General features: G+C 41.7%; 1 protein-coding gene across 2 annotated transcripts in view; it reads right to left on the bottom strand.

Moving 5' to 3' along the window:
• Window positions 1-24,826, bottom strand: part of DYNC1I1 (dynein cytoplasmic 1 intermediate chain 1) — a 316,684-nt gene extending 291,858 nt beyond the window's left edge. For both annotated transcript variants that reach the window (XM_054496029.2, XM_054496027.2), the window contains exon 1: window positions 24,607-24,826. The gene's annotated coding sequence lies outside the window, so the exon portion shown is untranslated. The remainder of the gene's footprint in view (window positions 1-24,606) is intronic.
• Window positions 24,827-25,941: the final 1,115 nt, after the last annotated feature.

The following is a 25,941-nucleotide window of genomic DNA, read 5'->3' on the forward strand; positions in this document are numbered from 1 at the left end:
GAAAGCTCAAACTTTATCATTAGCAACAAATATTGTCAGTTGTGTTCTTGAAGTGACAAACTCACACCATTGATTTTTGAGAAAATGTCTACCAAATACTGAAGTCTGAATCACCCTAGCTTGTCAGTTGTTCATGTAAAAAATAGTGTTTCTTTTTTTTAAGGCCACTAGTTTAGCTCACAATTCAAATTATTGTACAAATGTTTTTCCTCAAGACAACTACTGAGTTGGTAGCAGAAGGCTTTGCGTGTTCCCATTTGTCACACAGTAAGACATATATACCCAAGAGTAGACATTTAATGTAACTAATTTTTTTTCTGCTTTATGAAGGACATTCTTAAGTGAAACTGGGTTATTTTTTTAAAAACCGTGCATGTAGCAGTGAAATTTGGGCCACTACTAGTACAGTTTGGTGCCACTGCCTCAAATCACGTTAGAGTACCAGCAGCTTTACCCATGATTGCTTTTATACCATCACTGCAAATGTCAACACAGTAGAAAAGACAGATAACATTTTAGTGTTATTATGAAAATAGCTTTGACCTTACAGATCCCTAATGTTTCTGGGGAACCCCTAGGGGTTCTCCAGCTTAGGTTAAGTCAACTGTGACTTAACCTAATTCTGATAAGATAGAGTTGATTCTAAAGCCTACAGAGACATTTACTTAACAAAATTTTGCTAAGTGTTTATATAAATAATCTAAACAGAGGGAGTTCAGGCTCTTTTTAGGAAAAGAAATAGTGAAAGACAGACTAACAAAATCACTAAGCATTAAAAATTCAACTTAGAGTCAAAAATTCCACAAACTATGATTTAAAAATACCTGGGAGATCTAAGTAAGACCTCTAGATACAGCATAAAGAAAACTAGAGTTAGGAGGAAAGCGAGGCCTTAAAGAAAAGGCCCTATAGAGCATGGTGGCATGCGCCTGTAATCCCAGCTACTCGGGAAGGCTAAGGCAGGGGAATCGCTTGAACCTGGGAGGTGGAGGTTGCAGTGAACCAAGATCGTGCCATTGCACTCCAGCCTGAGCAACAAGAGTGAAACTCCGTCAAGAAAGAAAGAAGGAAAGAAAGAGAGAGAGAGAGAGACCCCATAGAACAATGTGTGAAAGATTTCTCGCTTGCCTAAGCCAGGTAACAGGTAAGGAAGACTAACTGAGAAGCCAGTTTTCATTCCCCATTGTCCTTCTCCCCTCACTAAACACACACACACACACACAAACACACACACACACACACACACACACAAATGGGCATTAGCCTGGTTGTAAAGTGAAGTAAGACAGTTGTTAATGAACTATAGATTTATGTTTGTGTGATTTTTTTTTATTCCTTTGTCCTAATTTTGCTGTAGGCTGCTTTTTTTTTTTTTTTGGTCTTAATTATATTTAATTTTACAGGAGAAAACAAAGGGTGATTTTCACAGACCTCAATTATATCTAGTAGGCTTCTCTTCATATCACTGAGAAGTTTGCAAACCATCATCTTTGTTCACAGAGGCATTTTCAATTCATTTTACTTTTTAAAATTTAACTTTTAAGTTCAGGGGTACATGTGCAGGTTTCTTTTATAAATTTGTGGCATGGGGGCTTGTTTTATGGATTATTTTATCCCCCAGGTATTAAGCCTAATTCCCACTAGTTATTTTTCTTGATCCTCTCCCTACTCCCACCCTCCACCCTTCAACAGGGCCCAGTGTGTATTGTTCCCCTCTATGCGTCTATGCCTTCTCATCATTTAGCTCCCACTTATAAGTAAGAAAATCTGGTATTTGGTTTTCCATTCCTGCGTTAGTTTGCTAAGGATAATGGCCTCCAGCTCCATCCATGTTTCTGCAAAGGACATGATCTCATTCTTTTTTATGGCTGCATCATATTCCATGGCATACATATACCACATTTTCTTTATCCAGTCTACCATTGATGGGCATTTAGGTTGAGTCTCTGTCTTTGTTATTGTGAATAGCATTAATAGACTGCTTTAATAATTACAATTATACATGTTCATTTCAAAACAAGAACTTCAAGTATTATATAATCCAGTACCAGCATTTTACCCATAAATAGGGAAACAGATATAGTCATACACATTTACGACCATTAAATGGAAGAGTTAAAATGGAAATGTCAGACTTCCTCATTATTGGGCACTTTCATTAAATAATGCTTTCCTTCCAGTGTTTACTTATTCAAGATTTTACTAATTTAAATCCAAAGAAAGCTCTTAAACAAAAAGCCGTTATGATGGATGCTGATCAGTCTACTTCCGGTCCAATCTTGCTATCCCTCTGTATCACCACCTGGTGGCATCACATGTAAATTGCATGAGAGAGCTGACACCCGAAGGAAAAGCTTTGCCTCTGAAATTCCCATACACCTCATCAAAGCCAATACCGGGTAGTCCCAAGCACTGCAGGAGTTTCATTTACATAGGAAGGACCTATTTGTGCCTGTAGAGAACTACTATTTTGGAGGAAAAACTATCTCAATCCATACACACAGTTGAAACATTATGTTGATTTTTCTAGGTTCCTCTCAATTTTATTCATATTGGGTAAATTCTTGACTAGGAAATTCAGAAATTTTTCTAAAATTAAGCCTTTAGTATCACTCTTGCTGAATTTGTGACATGTATTTAAGACTATTATGTCTACATATTGTCTCTAGTCCTATTTTCACTGTTTTATGATTCTGAGCTACCCAAATTGCACTACTTTAACTGTAACTTGAGCATTGGCAGTTGCAGCACATTAAACAGGAGAGGCTCTCGAGCCCTCAGCACAGAGGCCCATTATGCTAGAGAGAAAAATCAATCCATAGGGTATCTGCCCTCTCATCTAGTTAACAGAGTAGAGATGAGAGCTCTTAAATCTTAAAGGACTCAAAAGCCACTGTCATCTTTGCCAAAAAGTTTGGAAAATTTTTGTTTAATTTCTGACCCCTATGGTGCATTCCACCAATTTAGAGATTCAATATGCTTCTCTTTGGAAAGGAAACTGTTCCCCAATTAACAGAATCAGCCATTCATTTCTTAGAGTATATTCCTTCAAGAAACACTCAGATAATATCAAGAGTCCTTAGGAAATGAGAATCTCAAGTAGAATCCTTGAAAGAGTATAAAACTAAAGATGGAACAGTTTGGACAACTAGAGAGCAGTATTTTGGAATTGGGTCACTGGGAATTAGGGCAGAAGAGGAACCGGAAAACAGAATCAGAAGAAAGGAGATGGGAGCCCTCTAGGCACTGTCACAAGGATAACTACATGAAGAAAGAAGTAAGGCCTTGCAACAGGATCCTCAGGAAACACACAACCTTAGGTCAAAACAGATAGGAAAGATAAATCATATACTTAGGCCAAGTATCAGGCAAAGAAGCCAAACAAAGAAAGCTACCATGACTGCACTTTATATAATAGGAAATTATGCATCTGTGCGCCTAGAGGTTCTAAAACATTCATTGAGTAGAAAGGAGCTGCTCCATCTCAAGCGGCACTCCCAAGGAGCACATGGAAAGGGGTGGATCCTCCATAGAGCATCACACAGCTTCCTTTGGAACTCACATGGTGGCTCTTCAGCATCACATTGGGCACATAGTAGGCACTGAGTAAACATTGCCTGTTACGTAAACGGGTTAAAGATGGCCCCTGGACATTGGTCCCTATGCTGTTTACTTCTTCACAGCAGGCTGGGACCATTAGCTCATAACCCACTGGCATAAAACACAAATTCTCACACATCCAATTGGTTAAAATAGAGTTCAAATAAGCATATTTTTAGACATTTAGACTCTGTGTGCAACCAACATCTGCTAGCCATGGATAATACAAACCCTGTGGCTGTAGAAATAATTCTAAACTGCTGTTGCTCTTTGGAACTCTCTGACCCAGAGACTCCCAACCTTGAAGCTGAGCAACATCACCTAGACCCATAGGCCCCAACTTCCATTCCCTTCTGCCCTGGGAGTTCCCTTTTCCTCTTCCACTTCTGGGTGGTGGCCTCATGCTGCTGTCTTTGGGAGGTCTGCCGCGAGAGACTTCCTCTCATCCACTCCTGTCCAAGTACCACCCAATAAAGCTGTTTTGTAATGCTGCCATCTTGTCTTTTCCTTGGTCAGCCCCAAATCCTTGAACTCACCACACCCCACAACCAATTTTCAAGTCCTCCCAATTTGACCACCTAATATTTACCAGCCTGCCTTCTCTGATCCATGTCCTTTCACATTGCATGAGGCCAGTCTTCATCATTGCTTCTGACAATTGCAATACTCTCCTAACCCATCTTCCTCTGCTAAACTTGCACCCTGATGATACATCCTCCACGCAATATCAGGGTGAGCTTTCTATCCCCAAATCTGATGGTAGTGTATCCATCAGATTTGGGTGACAGAACACTGTTTAAAACACTGTTACAAAATATGTCCCAACTCCTTATCATGGACACATGAGATGCTCTTATTTCCCACCTCTCCATCCATATATCCTTCTACTCCCTAGTTCACAATTTACTGGTGCATACCAAGCGGTTTTTTTGCCTTTGTACCTTTGCAAATTCCAGAAATGTTTTTCTCACCATGTTTAACCTGATGTCCCCTATTCATCTTTCTGTCTCAACTCAATCACATCCCCTCCAGAAAGCCTTCCTAGGGCATCCAGTGTAGAGGAGGAAAAATATCTCTTCCTTCTACTTATCATAGGTTCATTGGCTGAGACTCCTGTAATGAAAGACAGATTAGAAGGAGAAAATCATACAAATTTTTTTAATGTAAGTTTTACATGGCATGGGCGGCTTCATAAGGAAATGAAGACCCAAAGAAACAGTTAAACCTGAACGGTTTTGTAGTAGGCTTCATGAAGAATGAAGAGTTGTGGGGAAAACATTGACTGGCCAAAACGAGTATTACCTAAGAGTAGCAACTGGGGGAAGCATAGCCTGGCCTCTTCATTCAGATTCCTTTCTGTATCCTGTGTTTTCAGAGATAAGGATGCACCCTCCCTCTCACATGAGGGTCCTTTGACTTGCTTCAGAGAAGGAGAGGGGACGGTCAGAGAGACATTCCTGCACGTGCCATTTCTCAAATTCCTTCAGCTTAAAATATTCAATATGCCAAGGTGCCTTATTTTGGGGTACCATGTCTAAACCCCAGCAAAAAACTCTGTCATGCACCCTTCACTGGTGCTGTTAGAGTACCCTGCATGTAGTTCTGCTGGAACATGTACCATAGTGCATGACTATACTCTGTTAATGTGATTTTTCTCCTCCTGTTAGACTTAAAGCTCTTAAGACAGGGGCCATGTCTAATTTACTTCTGTACCTGTAGTGGCTAGCACTGAGTGCTCAATAAATGTCTCTTGAATTGCTAAACAACTATTGGAGACATTATGTCCATATTGTGCATATTTTCACTAAAATTTTGAGAACTTTCCAATCATCAATAAATTGACTCAGCATACTATGCTTTTACACGACCAAAATCAGAGAAGTTTTTCCTCATTATGCAACAAATCTTTCTTCCCATAGGGGATGGCAGGGGAGAGTCACTGTCTCACTCATTAGTACAAATGTACAACAAACACATACTCCTAACATTGTCTCATCCATTCAACTATCTTTTACTAAATCACTACTGTTATATATCTATTGATATAATTTTTTCCTGTCTGATTTACATTTTTAATCTCTGTTTTCCAACTCTAAAAGGATTATTTAGCAAAATCCTTTAATTTATAATTGACAATCTCTATTGTTTATCTCAACGAATAAATTCAGCAGTCTTGAATTTATTGCCCCAAATTCCTTGAGGATAAATTATCATGTTGATGGCTGAGCTTTCTCTTTAACAGTGATGTAAAAATAATCTATGCTTTAGAACAGAGCCATCTATTGCGCTTGGAGCTGTTTTCTCTGAGTTGCTAAGATGATAAATGAACATGTCTAAAAATAAACTACTCTCAGGTAACCTGGCAGACTGATCTTTAAAATAACTGATAACAAGCAGATCTTTAGACATGACTAGCTTTAGCTTTGACTCTGAGTCCTTGGCCTGCTGTATTATAAAGGAGCCAGATTCTCTGTGCAACAAAGTTAAATCAAGACAACATGGGCCAGTAGGCCTGCCTGAAGTGGGCACTCTCTCTCGATAGAGGATGCAGGCAAATTTAAGCCATCCAGCTCTTTTTGCAACCCCCAACTGAGCACAAATTTAAACTATCATATTAAAGGAAATTTATATCAAGATACATTAATCACAATGAAGGAATAATTTTAATTTCAATAATAAATTTAAATATTATTTAATTCAGATAATAAAGTAAAATTAGATTTTCCCAAAATAAATCAGCATTACACATGCTCACAAAAAATCAATTTATTCTAATCTTCTAAAACTATAAATTAAGAATATCTTCACATCTTAAGACCACTTAATTCTCTCTCAAATTTACTACAAAATACGTATGAATTTGTAATTAAGCCTACCTAATTTTAAGGACCACCAATCCCTGTTGGGGTCATTATGAGTGGAAAAGCACATGCAGAGAAGAGGCCTCTAAGGTAATACTCTATCCTCACAACCAAAGCAAACAACTTTGGCATGTGAAGATCCAGGATTCAAACCCAAATTCTCCACCGCACATGCTCTTAGCCACTTAGCCACTGCATAAGCCTGTAGTTATGTTTTTTGCATCTTCTCTTGCCCCACTCTGTTGGCCATATCATCTCTATTGATTTATTCTACTTATCTTGTATTCTTTCTTCGCCATAGTCACCCACTTTATGTCAGCAGTTTTCCTTCTAATGTTTGTTCAACAGATGATAAAGAATATGACAGCTGAGGAAAACACAGAGTTACTAAAGATTCCATAAGTCCATGTAGTCTGTGGTTACCACCTTGCTCACAAGAAAGCAGTGAAAGAAGGTTTCCAAAGAGTAGGTGACTCAACAAATCAGAATGGAGGAAGACCGGATCTGAGGAAGGCACAGGTGAGTGGTGCATCCCAGGCAGAGGGGGAAGCATGGACAAAGGTGGGAGGTAAGAAGAATGACCAGTTTGTGGGACAAGTAATGAGATATGGATGGAACACTGAGTACAAAATGGGGTGGAGGAAGATGCAAATGGAAAGGCAGTCAGAGACCAGATTCCAAAGACTGAATGACCAACCATCTTAGTTTGCACATAAATAAAAAGGTACACAGGACACAGGATGTACAGTGCTAGAACCAGGAAAGTTCCAGGCAAACCTGGCTAAGTTGGTCAATCTATAGCCAAAAGTTGGCTATGCCATGCTTTAAGGGGGTCTGAACTTCTCTGTACGCAGGAGGGAAACAGAAGGATTTGAGCAAGCACAAGACAAGATAATTAATTCCTAATGTGTAATTCATTCTACATCAGCCTTTTAAAACATGGGTTGCAACCCACTGGTGAGTTACAAAATCAAGTCAGTGGTCACAGGCAGCCATTTCTGTGATGTAACAGATTAGAATTATTAGAATGCACTGTACATGGTAAGAAACTTGTTTTGGACATACATACATATATTTACTGTTACATACACGTATTATTTATAATTGTTACTTGCAGTTAAACTTTTGAAATATATTGAGCTACATCAATTCTTAAACTGAAAAATTTTTAATTCTAAATTTATCTCTACCTTTATCCTTTCTCAGCCAACATTTTGCGTGTCATGACACCCACAGATCATGATGACATTTGCAAGGTATGTTAGGGTGAACAGAGAAAGGTGTTCACTACCACAGGAGACTTACCAGGCTCTGACTACCTTGAGTGCTGCCAAGAAATTAACATTGGGTATACATGGAACCTGTAATCCATTCACAGAGCACTGGCAGGAAAGCTGTATCACAGAATGACCAAAGCAAACTCCACTCTATTTGTTTAAATCTACCAGACGATTAAAGAGAAAAAAACATAAAATAAGTCCCTCAATACTCCAAAATACAAACACATCAAAGTTGGTGTCTTGAAAGATTAATCAACTTTTCCAGCTACCTTACTATGCAGATAAGAGTGTAGAAAATCAATACTGCCTGAAATGCAGGACCATCACATATTCCCTGCAGACCATGTCAACACAAATGCTAAATGCCGCTCTAGGATTTGGATATTTGCTATTTGCCCCATCAGCACAACCTTTATATTCCTTTTAGAAAGCAAATACCCATCTGAAAAGCTTGGCTGCAAGTTCCCTACCCTGGCCCAGCACACAGCATTTTGTACACGAATGGATAACTCAGTGGTATGAAGCAGCATTCAGAGCAGATTTCTCAACCAGTTCTAAAAGGCTTAAACCCTTCTGATACTCATGTGTATTTTTTTAAATTCAAGACTTTTTAAAAAATGTAGCTAGAGTTGGTTTCAACCATCTGTCACTTTGAGTGAAAATAGGATGCAGGCATGTATACATTAGATTTTAAAGAAAACCAATTCTGGAAGAAAGAATTAAAATGGAGGAAGAATTATATCTAAATTTTCAAGACCATGCATGCTAAGGAGTCGCAAAATATCCAAAGTATGTAGTAATTTACATGAATACATCTATCTCCTTTTCTACCTGTCAGGTTGCCCCATATTCCAGAACATTCCTTTATTGAATGGTACTGCAATTATACCTTTCCCACCCAATCACAGCCTTGGGAAGTAGCAGAGTGGAGACATAAAAGTGATTTCTCCACCACCACATAATTAGTGGTAATCAACTGCAAAACCTATTACAATAGAAGGAGAACAGAGTCTTAAACCTTACAAACAAGGGGACAAAGTTTTCAGGTTTTCCCCAGTGTGTGCCGGGAAAAGGCGTCCTGACCAACTGACATCACCCTGACCAACTCACATCACCCTTCCTGTGTGTCTGGTAGGAGAGTCACCTCAATGGCGCCATCATGCCACCTTGAAGCACTAGCTGTGACAACTGTTCCCTGGACTCTGGCTTCATGTGCATCCAGCTTTTTGATCTTCCCCACTTCAAAGGCAACTGCTTCCAGCTACTCAGGCCAAAAGTCTTGGAGCCATCCCTGATTTCCCTTTCCATCAAACCCACATCCAATCTATCAGCAAATTATCTCTTCCTTCCAAACATTTCCAGGATCTGTCCACTTTTCACCACCTCCCCTGCTATCACACTGTCAAAGCCACTATCATCTGTCATCCATATTTCTGCAAAAGCCCCCTAATGGGTCTTCTCATTTCTATCTTTGGCCTGCCTTGCAGCCCATTCCCACATAGCTGCTATAGTAATTCATTAAAACACAAGTCAAGTCATGTCACTTCTCTGCAAAAAGTTCTCCAATGGCTCCCATTTCAGAGTAAAAGCCAAATTCCTTGTAATAGCCTCCATGGCCCTACACAACACAACCCTATTACTTTCCTGATCTCATCCCCAGACACGCTAGCCTACTAACTGTTCCTCAAACACATCAGGTACACACCCACCTCAGGGTCTTTGCACCTCCTATTCCCTCTGCCTGTTACACATTTTCCCCTACATATCTGAATGGCTTGCTTCTTCAAGACTTAGTCCAAATTTCATCTCATTGAGGTCTTACTTGACCATTCTATTTAAAATAGCAAACTATTCCCCACCCACTGTCCCTGCATTGCCATCTTTTCTGCTGCCTTAAGTTTTTCTTCATTATATATATTAGACTTAACATTTCAGTATTTTTTGTTGTTTGTCTCTCCTTTTAGACGTTAAGCTCCAATGAAGGCATAGATTTTTTCCATATTGTTCACCAATGTATTGCCAATACTTAGGATAGTGACTGGTCAGAGTAGATAATATTTGTTGAATAAATGAATAAATATGGCTGCAAAAAATGTGTCTGAGTGAACTCCTTTCCCTGTTCCTAGCCTTATGTACTATAAAAAGTGTCAATGCTCCATTGGCTTTAGGATTCCCCTAGATCTGTTTCCCCACCCTCCCTCTCAACCCTTTTGCTTTGTTTTGGTGCCCTCACTTGCCATATTATTGCCACACCTAGATTCTGCCTCTCTTCCCAGCCCTTTTGAATGTATTAACATAATTGGACCACCTGGTTGATTTTTCAATGTCCAGGTTACCTCTAGACTCAGACTTTAAGATTATCCTTAATAACCTCACACTAGTCCTGTCCCAGCCATGCCTAGCCCAAACCAAGGGCCCAGAAACTCAAGTTCTCAGCAGAGTTCAGAATACTGACCTATAAGCAAAGGCATTGTGATCAAGTGGGAAGTTAGGTTTCTCTTGGCAAAGTTAGTAAGTTGGCATTTTATGTTGGGGACCTAACATATAACATATACTTACATTGGGTTGCATGTTTGCCCATCAGTAAGTTGCTAGAGAATGTGGGCTACCTAAGAACAATCTAACATCTAGACTCTCAAAACTAAGATTCAGACCTTAATTCTGCCCATCTGTATAGCTAACTGCTGGTCCTGATCAGCTGCAATATGATAGCTGACTACAGGTAAGAATGTTGATGCTCAAGAGTGTCACTGGGTTATTTTCAGCACATGAGGGTGTACCCACACACATGTCCATATACAGTCACATAACCCCAAATTCCTTTAGCAGATCAGAGCACATTTCTCCCCACTGCTCCCGTCCCTGCTACACAGTGACACTTTGCAGGAATGGAGTGGTGGGGCCAAGGGGAAGGAGGATGGGATGATTTACCTTGATGGACGGAAATGGGAGACTACCTTGGGTTTCTGAGCAAGGTCCTCCATATGTTTCTAAAGCAGGGAGAAGCACACTAATCAACCCAAATTTTTAATTTAAGAGTCAGGAAGCCTGAGTAGTTGGCTCCACGATGCTAAATTTATCTTTACGTTAATTCGGTATAATGAGTCTTTTTACTGAGCCCCTACAAAGCACACAGTGCTGTTCTGGGTACTGTGGGACTTACACAAATGATCAATATAGAGTCTGTCTCAAAAAGCATGTAATATGGGAGGGTGTGAAAACACTAACAACATTGCAGGTGAAATGGGATACATGCGTGACAAAGGTATAACGTACTAAAGAGTGCTTGCAAGAACTGGAGCACAGAGGGGGCTTCCTAAAGGAGGAGCAGTGAGAGCCAGACATTGACATGAGAGTAGGATGGGAACTGGGGATCATTTCCTATGGAAGTGGCCGATGTTTGGGGAATAGCACAGTTCAATGGGACTGTAGCATATGGTCGAATGGGTTTGAGGTGGCAGGGCGCAATGGGGAACAAGTTGGAAAGGGGAATGTTTGGTGCCACACTCTCAGGACATAACTGACCCAGGGCTATTTTTTTCTGCCCTTTGGTCTTTCCCTGCTTCAGAAGAAAGTTATTTATTTTTAGAACATGTAAGAGTCTTGAAAAAATATCAAGAATTTCCATGTTAAACCAATTCAGTCTATTCAAATGTGCTAATCAAGGCAAACTACTGGAATTAACACTTTTCTTACATATCACACTTCTGCTGTATAGAATGAAAGAGTGAGAAATTAAGTGTTCAAAATAGATACCTTAGCATTTGCAATACATACATTCTTTGCGTAAGATACGCATTCAGGATGAGAACTCTATACCCCTAGTAATCTCTCCATTTTCTGTTCCTCATACTGTTATACATATATATATATATATAAAGTTGCAATGAAGGCATAGATTTTATTAATTATATACAATATATATGTATATGGTATTGGGGGTTTCTGACATACCTTTGAAATGGCATATTTGTCTACCCTCTGTTTTTGGGAAAGAGGATCAGATTATAAAAACCATCAGAGTACATTAGGAGATTACTGAATGAATGAATGAATAAAGGATTTGGTGAAAGAATGAGCCATTAAATGCATGGTGACTTGGTCAATTTGGAATTAAGTTAGCAACATTTCTTGTTTTTTGCTTGTTTGTTTGTTTGTTTGAGATAGAGTCTCACTGTGTCGCCCAGGCTGGAGTGCAAAGGTGCAATCTCGGCTCACTGCAACCTCCGCCTTCCAGACTCAAGTGATCATCCCACCTCAGCCTCCCGAGTAGCTGGGACCACAGATGCGCACTACCATGCCTGGCTAATTTTTTGTAATTTTTGGTAGAGACGGGGTTTTACCATGTTGTCCAGGCTGGTCTTGAACTCCTGAACTCAAGCAATCTACCTGCCTCAGCCTGGGATTACAGCCATGAGCCACTGCTCCAGACCTCTTATTTGTTTTTAATGGTTGTCACAGGCTGTTAAACTCCCTGAAGTTACTATAGCATTCCCATTGTCTGGCAGGAGGAATTTATAAATGTTTGTTGAAGGCACAAATGAATGAATGTTACAATTTAAACAGTCCCATGGGAAAGGAAGTAGGCAAAAGTTATTATATTTTCCCAATTTGGAACCTGCCCCCTTGTTTATGCTGGCCCCAAGTGAATGGCAGAACCTGGCCAAAAGAAAGAATAATACAAAGTTCTGTCTCATTACAAAGGATCAGAGATTCTTAAATTTTGAGGAAAATTATGTAGAAATTACCAGAGCTTCTCTGACCTCTCACTGATAAGTCTGTTCACAGACAATGTTCACAGGAGGTGACATGCTTGAACTTCCCTAGGCATTGGGAACTCGCTACCTCACGGACAGCCCAGCCCATTTTTTGAACAGCTTGAACCAATCAAAGGTTCTCTATTACGTGGATATTAACTCTGTTTTTCACGAGAAGTTTGGGCTACAGCAGATAAGTGTCCTCATAACTATTTGCCAAAGACAGAGTCTCCATGCCCACCCCTTCGCCAGCTTACAGCCCACAAGCTCTGCAGCATCACCTCAAGTTGCCCCCACTTTGCATTCAAGGAGTGGGTGGGGGAGGCAAAGAAAAAACAGAGGAGAGAGAAGGTGAGCATCTACCAAGATGAGCTTCACGGGCTCCCCTCCATCGTACCCAGACTCTAGCTCGTCAGTCCTTTGCTACGGCACTGGCCCCAAGCACATGGACCTTTTAACATTCTGGAATCAAAGAAGCAGAATGCCTCCATGATTCAGTCACAATTCATTTACACCACATTAAATTTTAATTTAATTTAACATGACTTTGAAGTGCTGGGGTGGGAACAGGAGAGTTAGGAAATGTACCCACGATAGACCTGAATTACCAGATCTATCAGAATAGAAGCCAGATTGACACTCTAGAGCTCTCTAGACCAGGGAAAATACTGACTGAACATCTGACCCTGAAACACTCCCACGATCCTAATTCAGGAAGGCAAGTCTTCCAGAATCCCAGGAATTACTAAGCCCACATCCATTTGGGGCCCAGACACACAAGAGGTGGTACATTTCAGGAAGTCAATGTTTGTACTAAGCATTTCAAAATGATCCAAGGGGAAAAAATTAAATCCTGTAAGAAATGGAAAATTAAGTGGGATTTATTCTTTCAAACCATAGCACAACACTAGGAAGTGGATACTATTATTATGAATCCTGTTTTACAGATGAAGAAAATTAGGTACAGGCAAGCAAAGTAACTTGTCAAGATTGCATAGCTAGTAAATGGTGAAACTCAGCTTTGAACCTTATTTCCAGAGGTCATGCTCTTATACTACCTCTTAACCATAATCACATTTTTTCTGTGATCAAATCAGGTCCAAAAACAAAAGAGGAGGATGAAGGTAAAACATTAATTGAAATGTTTTTGTCTGCGTAACACTGATGTCTGGTCAGTCTGCAAATTGAAAGAAGTGATTATTCACTTAATTATTAATCACTACCCTTCTTTGAATCCACACTGTACTTTGTTATAACTCTGAGGCATTTATCCCATTTTAACATATGTGATAATCATTTGATATCTGATAACATATAACCACATTGTAGGTAATAAATTATTCTATTTTCCCCCCATTAGACATTGGCCCCTACGATCTGTATCTTTTTCATTTTCATGTGCCCACCAAGCACTCAGTCTCACTCATGGCCGGCATTCCATAAGTTCTAAATGAATATTCTTGACTAGAATTGAGCAACTACTGAAGGAAGCTAATTTTCACCCCATATGTATTTCTTTTATTCATTATCAGTAAAATTTATATTTGTAAGTTCAGTTTCCTGGGAACCTGTTATTCCTTATGATGCTAAAATCATGCAAATGCATTTTATATTTTAATGGGCATTCATTCAGACATTAGTGATATGGACAAGAGGCAAGGAAATACTGGGTAGAAGAGGGTGGTTCCCAGCAAAGGCTCCACCCTCAAGCCTGGAAACCCACGGCCCTAAATGGGAACAGGCATTTCTGTTTTCATGCCCAAATGTCACCTTTTCTAAAACCACTCTGGTCTGCCATGCCCCCATCCTGTACCCACAAAAACCCCAAACCTCAGGCTCCATGAGCAGAAAAGCGGCAGAGTGGCAGAAAGGAGCAGCAGAGAAGGAGAGAAGAGAAGGGACATCTGAACATCGAGAGGAGTTCGGCTGGGGAAGGTCAGAGAGGTGATTGGCCACAGGATGGCTGAACTCCAGAGGAAGATCATCTTCCCACTCCATCCCCTTTCCAGCTCCCCATCCATCCCACTGAGAGCAACCTCCACCACTCAATAAAATGACGGTATTCACCATCCTTCAAGTCCATATGTGACCTGATTCTTCCTGGACGCCAGACAAGGATGCAGGTACCAAGAGGACAGGGTGTAAAAGGCTGTCACCCTATCTCTCCACAAGCTGGTTTAATACTTAGCCATCCACGGACAATAACTGCTAAAAGAGCATTAATTATAATGCATCCCTTGATGCTACCATAGGGCTGGGGCCCAAAAGTGCTCATTCTGGCTCCCGCACCTGCCTGTCTGCATGCTCCCCATCCCATACAGGGTTTGAGCATGCAGTGGCTGAGCAAATGAGCAACACCCCTATTGCAAGTCCTGCAAAGGGCTCAGGGAACTCTCCCAATTCACTTGTAGAGTTGGTGGCTGAAACCACTACATATGTGGTTACATATCAGTCAGTGTCACTAGGGGTGCCCCATAGAGACTGTAGTTATTAGCAGGAATAGGCAGACTTCATGTAAGTCCTTCCCTTCCATAGTCATTTGAGTTTATTACAAAAATTCCAGTTCTCCTCCCATAGGACTACACTTAAGGATGCCATTGTAGTCAAGAATGGCCACACAACTGCTTTTGGCTCATGAAACATGAGTAGAGGTGTCATTTGTCACTTCCGGGAGGTTTAATATGCAGTATGCAATTTACCACAGGGATTGTAGAAGTATATATCAAAAGGAAGCCTCATGCAGCATGGGACTCTGAGTGAACATGGTGAACACAGCCCCTTGTTGACCCACACTGGACATGTAACATGGCTAAGAAAATTTTTTTGTTGTGTTACTCCACTGAGGTTTGGCAGTTATTTGTTATTGCATCATGACACAGCCTAGCCCGATCAAATCCACTGCAATGAGTCAGAATTCTGGTTACTTTTCACCTTCTGTGACAGCGTTGACATCTTCAAGCACCCCTCCTTTACCGTCCCCATCTTAAAGTGCTGTGGAATGCCCTGTGAGGAGGGTGTAAAGAATAAGAAAGTACTAAATGTCATTATTAAACACACAGTCTCCAGAGCATGTGCCCTGGTTAAAGCAACTTTCTGTATTTTCCTCCAGGGAGTTTAGAAAACACTTTTTCCATGTGCTGCCCAGATCTGCCTTTCCAGCATTTGGGAAGGTAGCGGTGGTGTTGCCAATGTTATAGGGTGATGTTTCCAGTACCCTGACCCATCGTCAAAAATAAACTTTTGCTCAATTTACTGAGAAAAATGGCTCAGTCAGGGCAGACTATACCAGGGAAAGGGAGCACTCAAAGAGAGTATATCTTCCTCCTCCTCGACAATAGTTTTGTAACCAACTTTTCTATCTACTTTAAGGTCTCTAATTTATTGTCTCAGAATTTTTTGAACTCACATTTCTTCATTTTTAAAAACAAGGGATACTCAAGGGAAATGAGCACAGTTCCCCCGGCTTTAAATTCTCTGGCATAAGATATGGGATTTCACCCTTGCTTGATACGCCAATTACTTTTCAGCAGCATTTGACAAATATTAAAAAGCTTAAAATAGGAGGCAAGAAAATGTGTAAATATTCAAAACCCCAAATCTGGCCTTTTACAATGTCCCTAGGTGGTCCATATTTGCATTGGGAGATTTAGTTTGGCATTTTTAACTTACCCAAATAGATTCTCATTTTCCTCTGAGCCTGAAGGCATTCAAAGAGGGAGGATCCTCTTTCCAAATCAGCTGTAACCTATACCTTCTGAAAGTGAACAAAGTCACACTTTTCAAGGAAACAGGCAGAGAAGGGTTTTTTTGTTTTTGTTTTTTGTTATTCTTTCTTCCACAAAATACACACCAATTCCCACAACCTCTTGCTATATTGATACTAACGGGCAGATGGTGAAACAGGAGACACACCGTCATTTTAAAAGGGAACATTGTGTCAAAACACACGTTCCCCACAGGGCCTGCTTCCCTTTCCATCATCCAAATCCACCAACTGACATTCCACAAGTTGGTTCTGAGACAGAGTCTCAGGGTCATCCCCTGCACTCAGGCTCATTTTAACATTCAACAACTTGATAAACATTTAAAGGCTTCCACATGGTGTGCTGTAGGATCTAAAACTGCATTCAGAAAGAGAGGACTTCATTCCATTTCAATTAGCGAAGTCTTCATCTTGACAAAGAAATGGGTACTATTTCAGGTCAGAGTAGACAATCTAGCATGTATTCTAAAAGGGAAAGTGAGGCCGGGCGTAGTGGCTCACACCTGTAATCCCAGCACTTTGGGAGGCCGAGGCAGGTGGATCACGAGGTCAGGAGATCGAGACCATCCTGGCTAACATGGTGAAACCCTGTCTCTACTAAAAATACAAAAAGAAAAAAGAAAAAAAATTAGCCAGGTGTGGTGGCGGGCCCTTGTAGTCCCAGCTACTCAGGAGGCTGAGGCAGGAGAAAAGCATGAACCCTGGAGGCAGAGCTTGCAGTGAGCCAAGATCGTGCCACTGCACTTCAGCCTGGGCGACAGAGCGAGACTCCATCTCAAAAGGAAAAAAAAAAAAAAAGTGGGGGAAGTGATTAAGTGATTGTAGGCAAAGGATGTATAATGATGTGTCATCATTTATTCATTAGAATGAATGAATATTTCATTTATTCAATGAAAATATACTCATTACTTGGCTTCACTTTGGACATTAGAATAAAATATAAACCTGGTAAGGAATCAAAATGTCCCTTCTACCAGAAAGAAGCCAATGTACTGGACTGCTCATCGGACAGTGTCAGACCAAAGCCAGACAAAAAGGATTAGCCTAAGGGGTTCAAAAAGGAAAACACCAGATTCAAACCATGCTGCCTGTCATTTCTTCAATGAAATATTGTCCTCCTCAAGACTCCCCTTCCCCCAGCAGAAATGCTCTGCATGATCCTGATTCAGGAAAGCAAGGCTTCCAGGATTCTAGGCATTACCAAGCACACATTCATCTTGGGCACACACAATGGGTGCTACATTTCAGGAAGTGAATGTTTTTACTAAACACATTAAAATGCTCCAAGGGGAAAAAGAACTCAGCCTTATAAGAAAAGGAAAATTAAGTAGGATTTATTTTGGCTAATATTTCAGGTCAACAAAAGCTTGTTGAGTATTCACCACGTGTAAGGTTCTCTGCTGGAAGACACAATGATGTCTGAAGGAGCCTAAAGTCCAGGAGAAAGACGAACGTCAATGAGTAAATTTAAATCAAGACAATTTTTTGTTTTAAAAAAACAAAGCATACCTTTGGTTCAAAGGAAGGCAAGATCACACACATCCCAGATAAACTAGAGAGTGACATTATTGCTGTTTGATCATAAAAAGAATTATCCATGTATTTAGCATGTACTATGTACTGGGGCCTGTACACTGATTGTCTGCAATCCTCACAATAACTTTGCAAGCCAGGCATCATTTTCCCCATTCTACAGATGAAGAAACTGAGGCTCACACAGGCAGTAAGTGGGATATCTGATCTCTTCTTCTCATTACTTTATGCTGCCTCCTAGATGCTCTTAGATGTTGTGCTTTTTATTATCTTGTAAAGACCAAAAAAATTGACTTAAATTATTTAAACAGGGAAGATTTCAATGAGAAAACTAGAACTTCTAAACTAGAAGAACTTCTAAAACTAGAACTTCTAAAACTAGAACTTCATAACTTCGGCATCATTGACATTTTGGGTCAGGTAATTCTTTGTTGTGGAAGCTGTCTTGTGCTTTGTGGCATGTTCAGCAGCAGTCCCAATCTCTACCCACTAGATGCCAGCCCTTTTCCCCAACTGAGATAAGAAAAAATGCCTCCAGACATTGTCAAATGTCCCCTGGAGAAGACAACTGCTCCTGGCCAAGAACAACTGATCTAAAAACTTGCTGGGGTCAGGTGCAAAGGCTCTTGACTGTAATCCCAACACTTAGGAGGCTGAGGCAGGAGGACTGCTGGAAGCCACAAGTTCAAGACCAGCCTGGGCAACACAGCAAGACTCCATCCCTAGGTAAAAAAAATTTTTTTTTTAACTAGCTGGTGTGGTGGGACATGCCTGTGGTCCCAGTTACTTGGAAGGATGAGTTGGGAGAACTGCTTGAGCCCAGGAGTTGGAGATGCAGTGAGTTATGATCATGTCACTGCACTCCAGCCTAAGCAACAGAGTAAGACCCTGTTTGTAAATAAATAAATAAACAAATAAATAAAACTAAAAAGAAAAGAAGGCACTGGAATGAGCTCATCTTGTACTGAAAATCATTAAATAGAAGAAAGATAAAAGACAGCTATTCCCAGTCACCTCTACTTGAGAGCAGAAAATGGGACCAGCCTCGGTGCAGCTCCTTCTGGCCCTACTCACCTCTAATTTGAGTCCCATACACAAAAGGCAACGGGCCTGACTGCAGTAGCTGTGCCACACTGACCCATAACACACAGCACCTGTGCTAGATAAATGTGCAATCTTCAAACTGGCATCTGCATACCCCTGGCTTCCACAGTGGCTTTCTAAAGAGCCTGCAGGCAAGGGAAAAGTTAATGGCATTAATTTCCAGATCCGCAGCTTCTGCCTGTATGCTTTCCTAAAACTGTCTACCACAGAATGTGCCTGTGGTTGTAGAATTAATCAGGGCCTCTTTTTCCATCTCCATTTTCACAAAATGCCTTCTGCCATATTAAGGTTAAAGACAAATATAAACTAAACAAACAAACAAAACCCCAAGAAATCCCAAGTCTTACTGTGGTGCTTAACTGCAAGATATAAAAACATCCCTTTGTGAAAAGAGCTTCTTCACATACATTTTAAATTGAAGTTGGTATTTAGATTTTAATTGGATTCAAAGAATGATGTCACGGTTTTATTTTTAACTGTCAAAGTTTACAACATTCTGAAAATCACATTAATTGTGATTCTATAAATTTATGATGAAAAGCATTAGATGTAACCTTAAATGTGTGGAGGTGATGGAGCTGCAGAATTTTAAAAAAATTCTTGAGGGATTATAAAAGAGAAAAAAAAATGTTGGAAGAGCACTGAGTTAAAGCATAATGAAGCACACTGGAACGGTTACCAGGCAGGTCTGTTGATCAAGTACAATCATCCTCTATAGTGCTTGAGATTCATTATTTTTATTATGAATACCCTCAACTCTGACCGAAATTTCTGCTTTGTGTGTTTGCCACATTGATGGCATTAGCTGTTCTGAACCCCCAAAATGAAACAGTGGGTTGTTCTATGCAATCATAGCAAGAATATAGGTAAGTGGAAAACTGTTAAAGCTTAAGTAATAATTTGGAAGCAAGAACAGCTGCTAAAGAGGATTTCAAGACTGGTATGAACTGAAAACTAAAGAGCACGTAAGTCATCTGGTAAGTAGTGGCCCTCCCAGGATTTAGGAGCAAGTCAGTGTTCCGGATCATGACACAGCTGCTGTTATCAGGGAAGCCTCAGAGGACAGAACAGACTTAAAGTAAATTCATCTTTGCAATGAATAAAGTTTTGATTTGCAGTTACCCCTGCAAGATAGTTTTCAGGCTGTGTTAGGTGGGGGCTGCTGTGCATTTGGTACTCAGCAAGACACCTGGCGACGGGGGAAGCCAAAGTGTGGAGTTTCAACTCACCTTAAGTAAAGCAGGGCTTGCTTTTCTTCTGCCACTCTGGGAGACATATAACTTGTTGTTGTTGTTCCTTTGATCATATTTTAGGCTTTTCCTATCAGTGTGTGAACATATTTCTTGAGGGACTCTTAGTCCTGCCACAATAAAAAGCTACACGAAACAATACTTTTTTTGGTGTCCCACACAGGCAGAGAAACAATGAGCTATGGTAGGAAGAGAAGAAACAGACTTTGGAATCAGGCCCACCTGCATTTCAAATCCAGCCCTTCCACTATCTGGCTCCATATGGCCTTGACCAAGTGACTTAATCCCTCCAAGCATCTCCTTGTTTGTCGAAGAAAGAGAAAAATGTCCACCTTACAGGGATGTTGGGATGATTCAATGAACTAACACATCTATAAAGCACTGATTATGCACAGGGGAGATTCTCAATGAATGACAAGCCGAGCTAGGACTGCCTGCCACGCCTGGAGGCCTGACTCAGTTGCAGGCCTGACTCAGTGTCAGTTGATGTTTGCTATACCTGCCACCTGGACTCCTGGTGAAATGCCAAAAAAATGTCCTGATAGCCAAGAACATTTTATTTTTGGCTGCCACTGGTAGGATAGTTTGGCTTTGTCTTCGATACATTTCAGCAGAGTGACCTCTGCTCCTCTCCCCTTTTTTAAACAGCATATGTAAACCAGTGATTCTTCCTGTATTTTTAGTTAGCAATATCCCCATTTTTTCCCTAGAAAACTACATTTATGCACAAATGCATGAAAATTTGCATCAATTTTAGTGGGTTCAATGACCATCTGAAAACCATTCGTATGCCTCCCTTTTACAGTATCTATGAGTTTTTGTTTAAGAAGGTTCCTCCAACAAAGAATCAAGGATGTTTTATGAATATGTGAGCTCATGAGGATTAGCACCTAGGCAGTGGTATCTATGTTACAATGGAAACATCACTCTGAGATTCTGGGGCCAGGCCTCACTCAGAGAGGAATCAAGGAACACAAGTCCAGGATATTGATGAAAAGTCTCTGTCAAGAGGAATAATTTTTTTTTTTTTTTTTTTTTTTTAAGACAGGGCCTTGCTCTGTCGCCCAGGCTGGAGTGCAGTGGTGCAATCTTGTCTCAGTGCAACCTCTGCCTCCTGGGCTCAAGTGATTGTCCTGTCTCAGCCTCCCGAGTAGCTGGGATTACAGGCACGAGCCTCCAGCCTGGTTTCTAACTCCTGGCCTCAAGTGATTCGTCTGCCTCGGCTTCCCAAAGTGCTGAGCTTACAGGTGTAAGCCACTGTGCCCAGTCAAGAGGAATAACTTTTACATGGACCGGGTCAAGGGTTTATACATTGCAAAGAAGAAAAATGAGAGTTGAATTAATTTGAGTTAACTCTCAAAACAAAAAAGTCAACTCTAGAAGTTCCTAGTCCTAGCAAAGTTCCCAGGAGAATATATGTTCTCACATGCTCTAGGGGATGCAGAAGCCACAAAGATTTCTAGTAAAAGAGATCCCTGATTAAGGTAGCAACTATTTACACAGCATTTGAGATCCACAAAGTATAATAGCTACTTTCATTAAGGAGACAAAAACAATGCCATAATTTATTTTAAGGGGCCACGAGTCTACTTTGAGTGTGCATATATTATTCACAGTTACCAATCAACTGGCAAAAAGTGCAGCTATAATTGTGGCTTTAAGAAAATAACAATGGATCACACTGAAATTGGAAAGCAAACCTGAAAGAAACAGACATACACTGCCTTTTTTGTCTCTCACACAGCACAATAGCCAAAATGGATGGGTCCTAGTTTTAGAGTCTTTGGAGAGATCTCATTTGAATCCTACCTCTGCCATTTATTAAATGATGTTGAGTATGTCATTTAATTCATTTAATTATTTGGAAAATATGGATAATAATGTCTACTTCATAGGATTAATATAAGAATTAAAATGAGATAACATAAGAGAAGAGCTTGGCATTCAATATACGAAAATTAACCAGTGTAATTGTTTTATAGTACGGAAGAGAAAGGTTAAAACTCCTGGCCTGGAGTCAGGCCTTGATTCAAATGCTGCCTTGCTCAACTTAGTAGCTGAGCAAAAGTTACTTGACAGCTTTGTGTCTTAGTTTCGTCATCTGTAAAACAGGATTACAAACAATATCTGCCTCATAAGATTTTTGTGATGTTTAAATAAGTTAACACCTGTGAAAGTCTTTTAAAATGCAATGCCTGGTAAAGTGCTCAATATATTTTAGCTATTGTTATCAATCTTTGTTTCAAGTGTAGGGAGAATAAAGTAATGAAGGAATACATTTGTTTGAAACAGATTTTGAAACAGATACATGTGACCTTTTCATTTGATGCTACGTTAAACAACAAAGAAACTGGAGAAAGTGGTAACAGGGTGAAGCCGGTGCACACTGTCTGTACTAAGAGGGGTACCTAGATTTCAGATTTGGCATGCATTTTACAAGACTGGTCTACATCGCTGTTTTTATGGACACAGCAGCACCCAGGCTGGATCCTTGACTCAGCACTGTCATCAAAGGCAAGGCTCATTTATTAAATGTAGACTCGGGAAGGAGTATTTTTGGAAGCAGAGGGATTGGGAAGAAAGACCCTAGAGATATAAAGCACGAGTGACTGAAATGCCAAGTGACTTCTTCTTACTCTCTTCGAAGTTAGTCAGAAACTGAAGACCATGGACCACTACTTTAAGAACTCTGCCCCTTTTCCTGCGGGTCGAGTTTATTTTCTCTGCTCATATCCCTACTGGTGATTTTATCTAAAGCTTTAACAGTAAAACAATGATGCATGTTTTCAATGGCAAAGAGGGAGGAAAGGCTGGGGGTGGGGAAGGACTGCAAGCCAGCCCCTCCTCCTCCAGGGGACCGTGCACCAGTGGCTGCAGCATCTCAGAGGTCCAAAGAGGGAGGAAGCAAGTGCATTTGTATCTGAGGCCTGAGACAAGGAAGAAAAAGTAAAATGCTGAGATGCTGTGGGCCAGAAACAGGGCTAAGAGCTTGACAGGCTGGAAAAGCCTGCATTCGACCCCCAACTGTATTCTAAAAACTTCCCAAGGACAGTGCTAGAGGTTTTAAGAGGAATGGGTCTTGGAGCACTGGATCCTCAGACCTAAACAAATATTCGAGAGTTGGTTCTTAAGAAAAGAACATCTGGTAACTCAGTGGCAGGTGTTTCAGATTTTATTTTATTGAGAAATATGATCAAAAGAGCTGAGTTAGGACCCCTTTTTCCACACCAAACCTTTTTGAACAAACTTGGCATTTTAAATAATTAGAGGCAGTATTACATTCTCACCAGTACCCTCAGCTTGCAAATTGCACTGAATATTCCCTTTTCAAATTTACTAACACTGATCAACGTATATCTCTATAATTTCCACAATTAAAGTATGTACACAGACTGGTTACCCATGTCTGTGTTAATATCAGGCATTGGGTTGTCACCTGCAGTTGCCTATGCCTTACTGTTAGCTATACTTTTGGCTAATCTGGAATGTTTGGAAGCAATTCTTCACAACTCTGAACTACAATAAGTCTACAATGCCCACTTGAAAGGCATTTCAAGCAAGAAAATGGCTGGCTACTTGTTCCTGCCCCTTACCTAGGATTAGTAGAGGCCAGAATAGCGAATATATTCCATCTTCTGCATGTTGTTGAGTCTCTGATCTCCTATGTAATTTCCTGTCCTGATCCTGGGCTTCTGTTTAATCTTATTAGCCAAGGTACAAGTCATGAGACTCCCGCACACTCAGTTCCCATCAGCGCTGCCAGGATCACTGCCCTTATGATGACGACGCACGGATTTATAAGGCCAGAGCGATTCCGAATGGGAGCGGGGGAAGGAGAGCCAGGCGGCCGTGAAGGTGTTTACCAAAACAACATCCCCCAGCCACACTTTTTCGCAGCAGAGAGAAACGGGCATCTTCTCGCTTTGAAGTGTTTAATTAATGCCCTGCTGGAAGTGAATTCGCTCCCTCCGACTTGCAGGGTAGTGACAACATCTAAGAGCTTTGCAGACAGCTCAAAATGTAATCAAACAGCATCCTTTCCCCTCCCTCTGCAGCTTTCCCCCTCCTCCAGGGGCAGTCAGCCGGTGGCCCAGAGGGGTGCAGATTTCAACGCCGCTCGCCCACTGCTCCCCCGGGGAAGACCGAGGCGGGGCGCACTGGGAAGCCCTTCCCAGCCCACAAGGTGGGCGACCAGGTGGTGACACCACGACCCTTCCTTCTCTGCCCTATTCTCTCCGCTCTGACGAGAGGGGGGTGTCACTGGGGGGCTTTGGCCGCCTTCGGGCTCAGCGGAGCACGCAGGAGCCTGGGCAGGGGGCCAGGACAAGGGTCCGGCTGCGGCTGCAGGGGCCTCGGCTCCAGCCTGGTTCCCAGAGCAGACGACACCGGGGTGGGGAGGGTTGGGGAGAGGTGCGGAGGCAGTGGTCCAGGGAGCGGCGACATCCCGCTCCAGTTTACCTGGACGCGCTCGGCAGCGGCGGAACTGGGCTCCCCGAGCCGGCGGCGGCTCCTGGGCGGCGGCAGCGTTGGTGCAGGCGGCTCCCGAAGGTGGCGGGGCCGGCGCGGGCAGGATGTGCTGTCTCACGCTGCGCCGGCCGCTCCGCTCGCGCTCCTCCGGGAGCGATCACTTCCTCTCTCCCAGAGCCTGACACTGACAGCTCCCCGAGCACCCAGTCTGCGGGGCTCGCCCCGCCCCCTGCCCACGCCCGCCACGCCCGCGCCCCTCCTGCGGGAGGGCCTCCGCTCCGCGTCTACCGCTCCCGGTCTCGCCAGGAGGGGGTGGCGCCGGTCCGGAGGCTGGTGGCGAGCAGAGGACCTGGAAAGGTCAATTCGTCTATCCCTCTGCCGTCGATAGGACTTAGACCTAAGTTGCTGCAAAGAGAAGAGCTTCAATATTCTGGGAGCTCCTTTTGAAATGCCACCATTGAACAACTTTCACTCCCAGGCATCTACACTTCTTAAGGTCATTTAAATAGAAATAAAGAAAGCTCAGATCTATCTGTTGTACACAATGACTTATAGATCCCAATTTTCCTAGAAGAAAAAAGAAGTGTGTGTGTGTGTGTGTGTGTGTGTGTGTGTATGTGGTGTGTGTGTAGCTTGCCTTCACATTGCTTCTTAAAGTCCCAGCTTTTAAAAATCTGGGTAACTGGCCGGAAGCGGTGGCTCACGCCTGTAATCCAAGCACTTTGGGAGGCCGAGGAAGGCGGATCACCTGAGGTCGAGAGTTGGGAGACGAGTCTGCCAACATGAAAAAACATGAAAAAACCCCGTCTCTACTAAAAATACAAAATTAGCCGGGCGTGGTGGCGCATGCCTGTAATCCCAGCTACTCGGGAAGCTGAGGCTTCCCGAGAATGGTTGAACCCGGGAGGCGGAGGTTGTGGTGAGCCGAGATCCCGCCACTGCACTCAAAGCCTGGGCAACAAGAGCGAAACTCCGTCTCGGGGAAAAAAAAAATCTGGGTAACTATTATTGGACTCTGCAAAAAACAAGCTTGCCACAACAGCTAAGTTATAAGGCCAAAAAATGGAGTTTGGGATGTTAGGGGGTTTGGTATCATTTTATAGATAAGCTTTTCATCTATTTCTTGCACATCTGTGGGGTATTTTTACACATTAGAATGCAAATTAGTGGAGGGCAAGGACTCTATCTTGTTCACTACTGTATGCTTAGTACCTAGAACAGCATTCTGATATATAATGGGTACTCAGTAAATATTTATGAACTTATTAATTCACAAGTACTACAGTAATTTCAAAATAAATACAGATTTCAGGATGAATACAGTAT

This window comes from Pongo pygmaeus, chromosome 6 (assembly GCF_028885625.2).
Source record: "Pongo pygmaeus isolate AG05252 chromosome 6, NHGRI_mPonPyg2-v2.0_pri, whole genome shotgun sequence".
Lineage (NCBI taxonomy): Eukaryota > Metazoa > Chordata > Mammalia > Primates > Hominidae > Pongo > Pongo pygmaeus.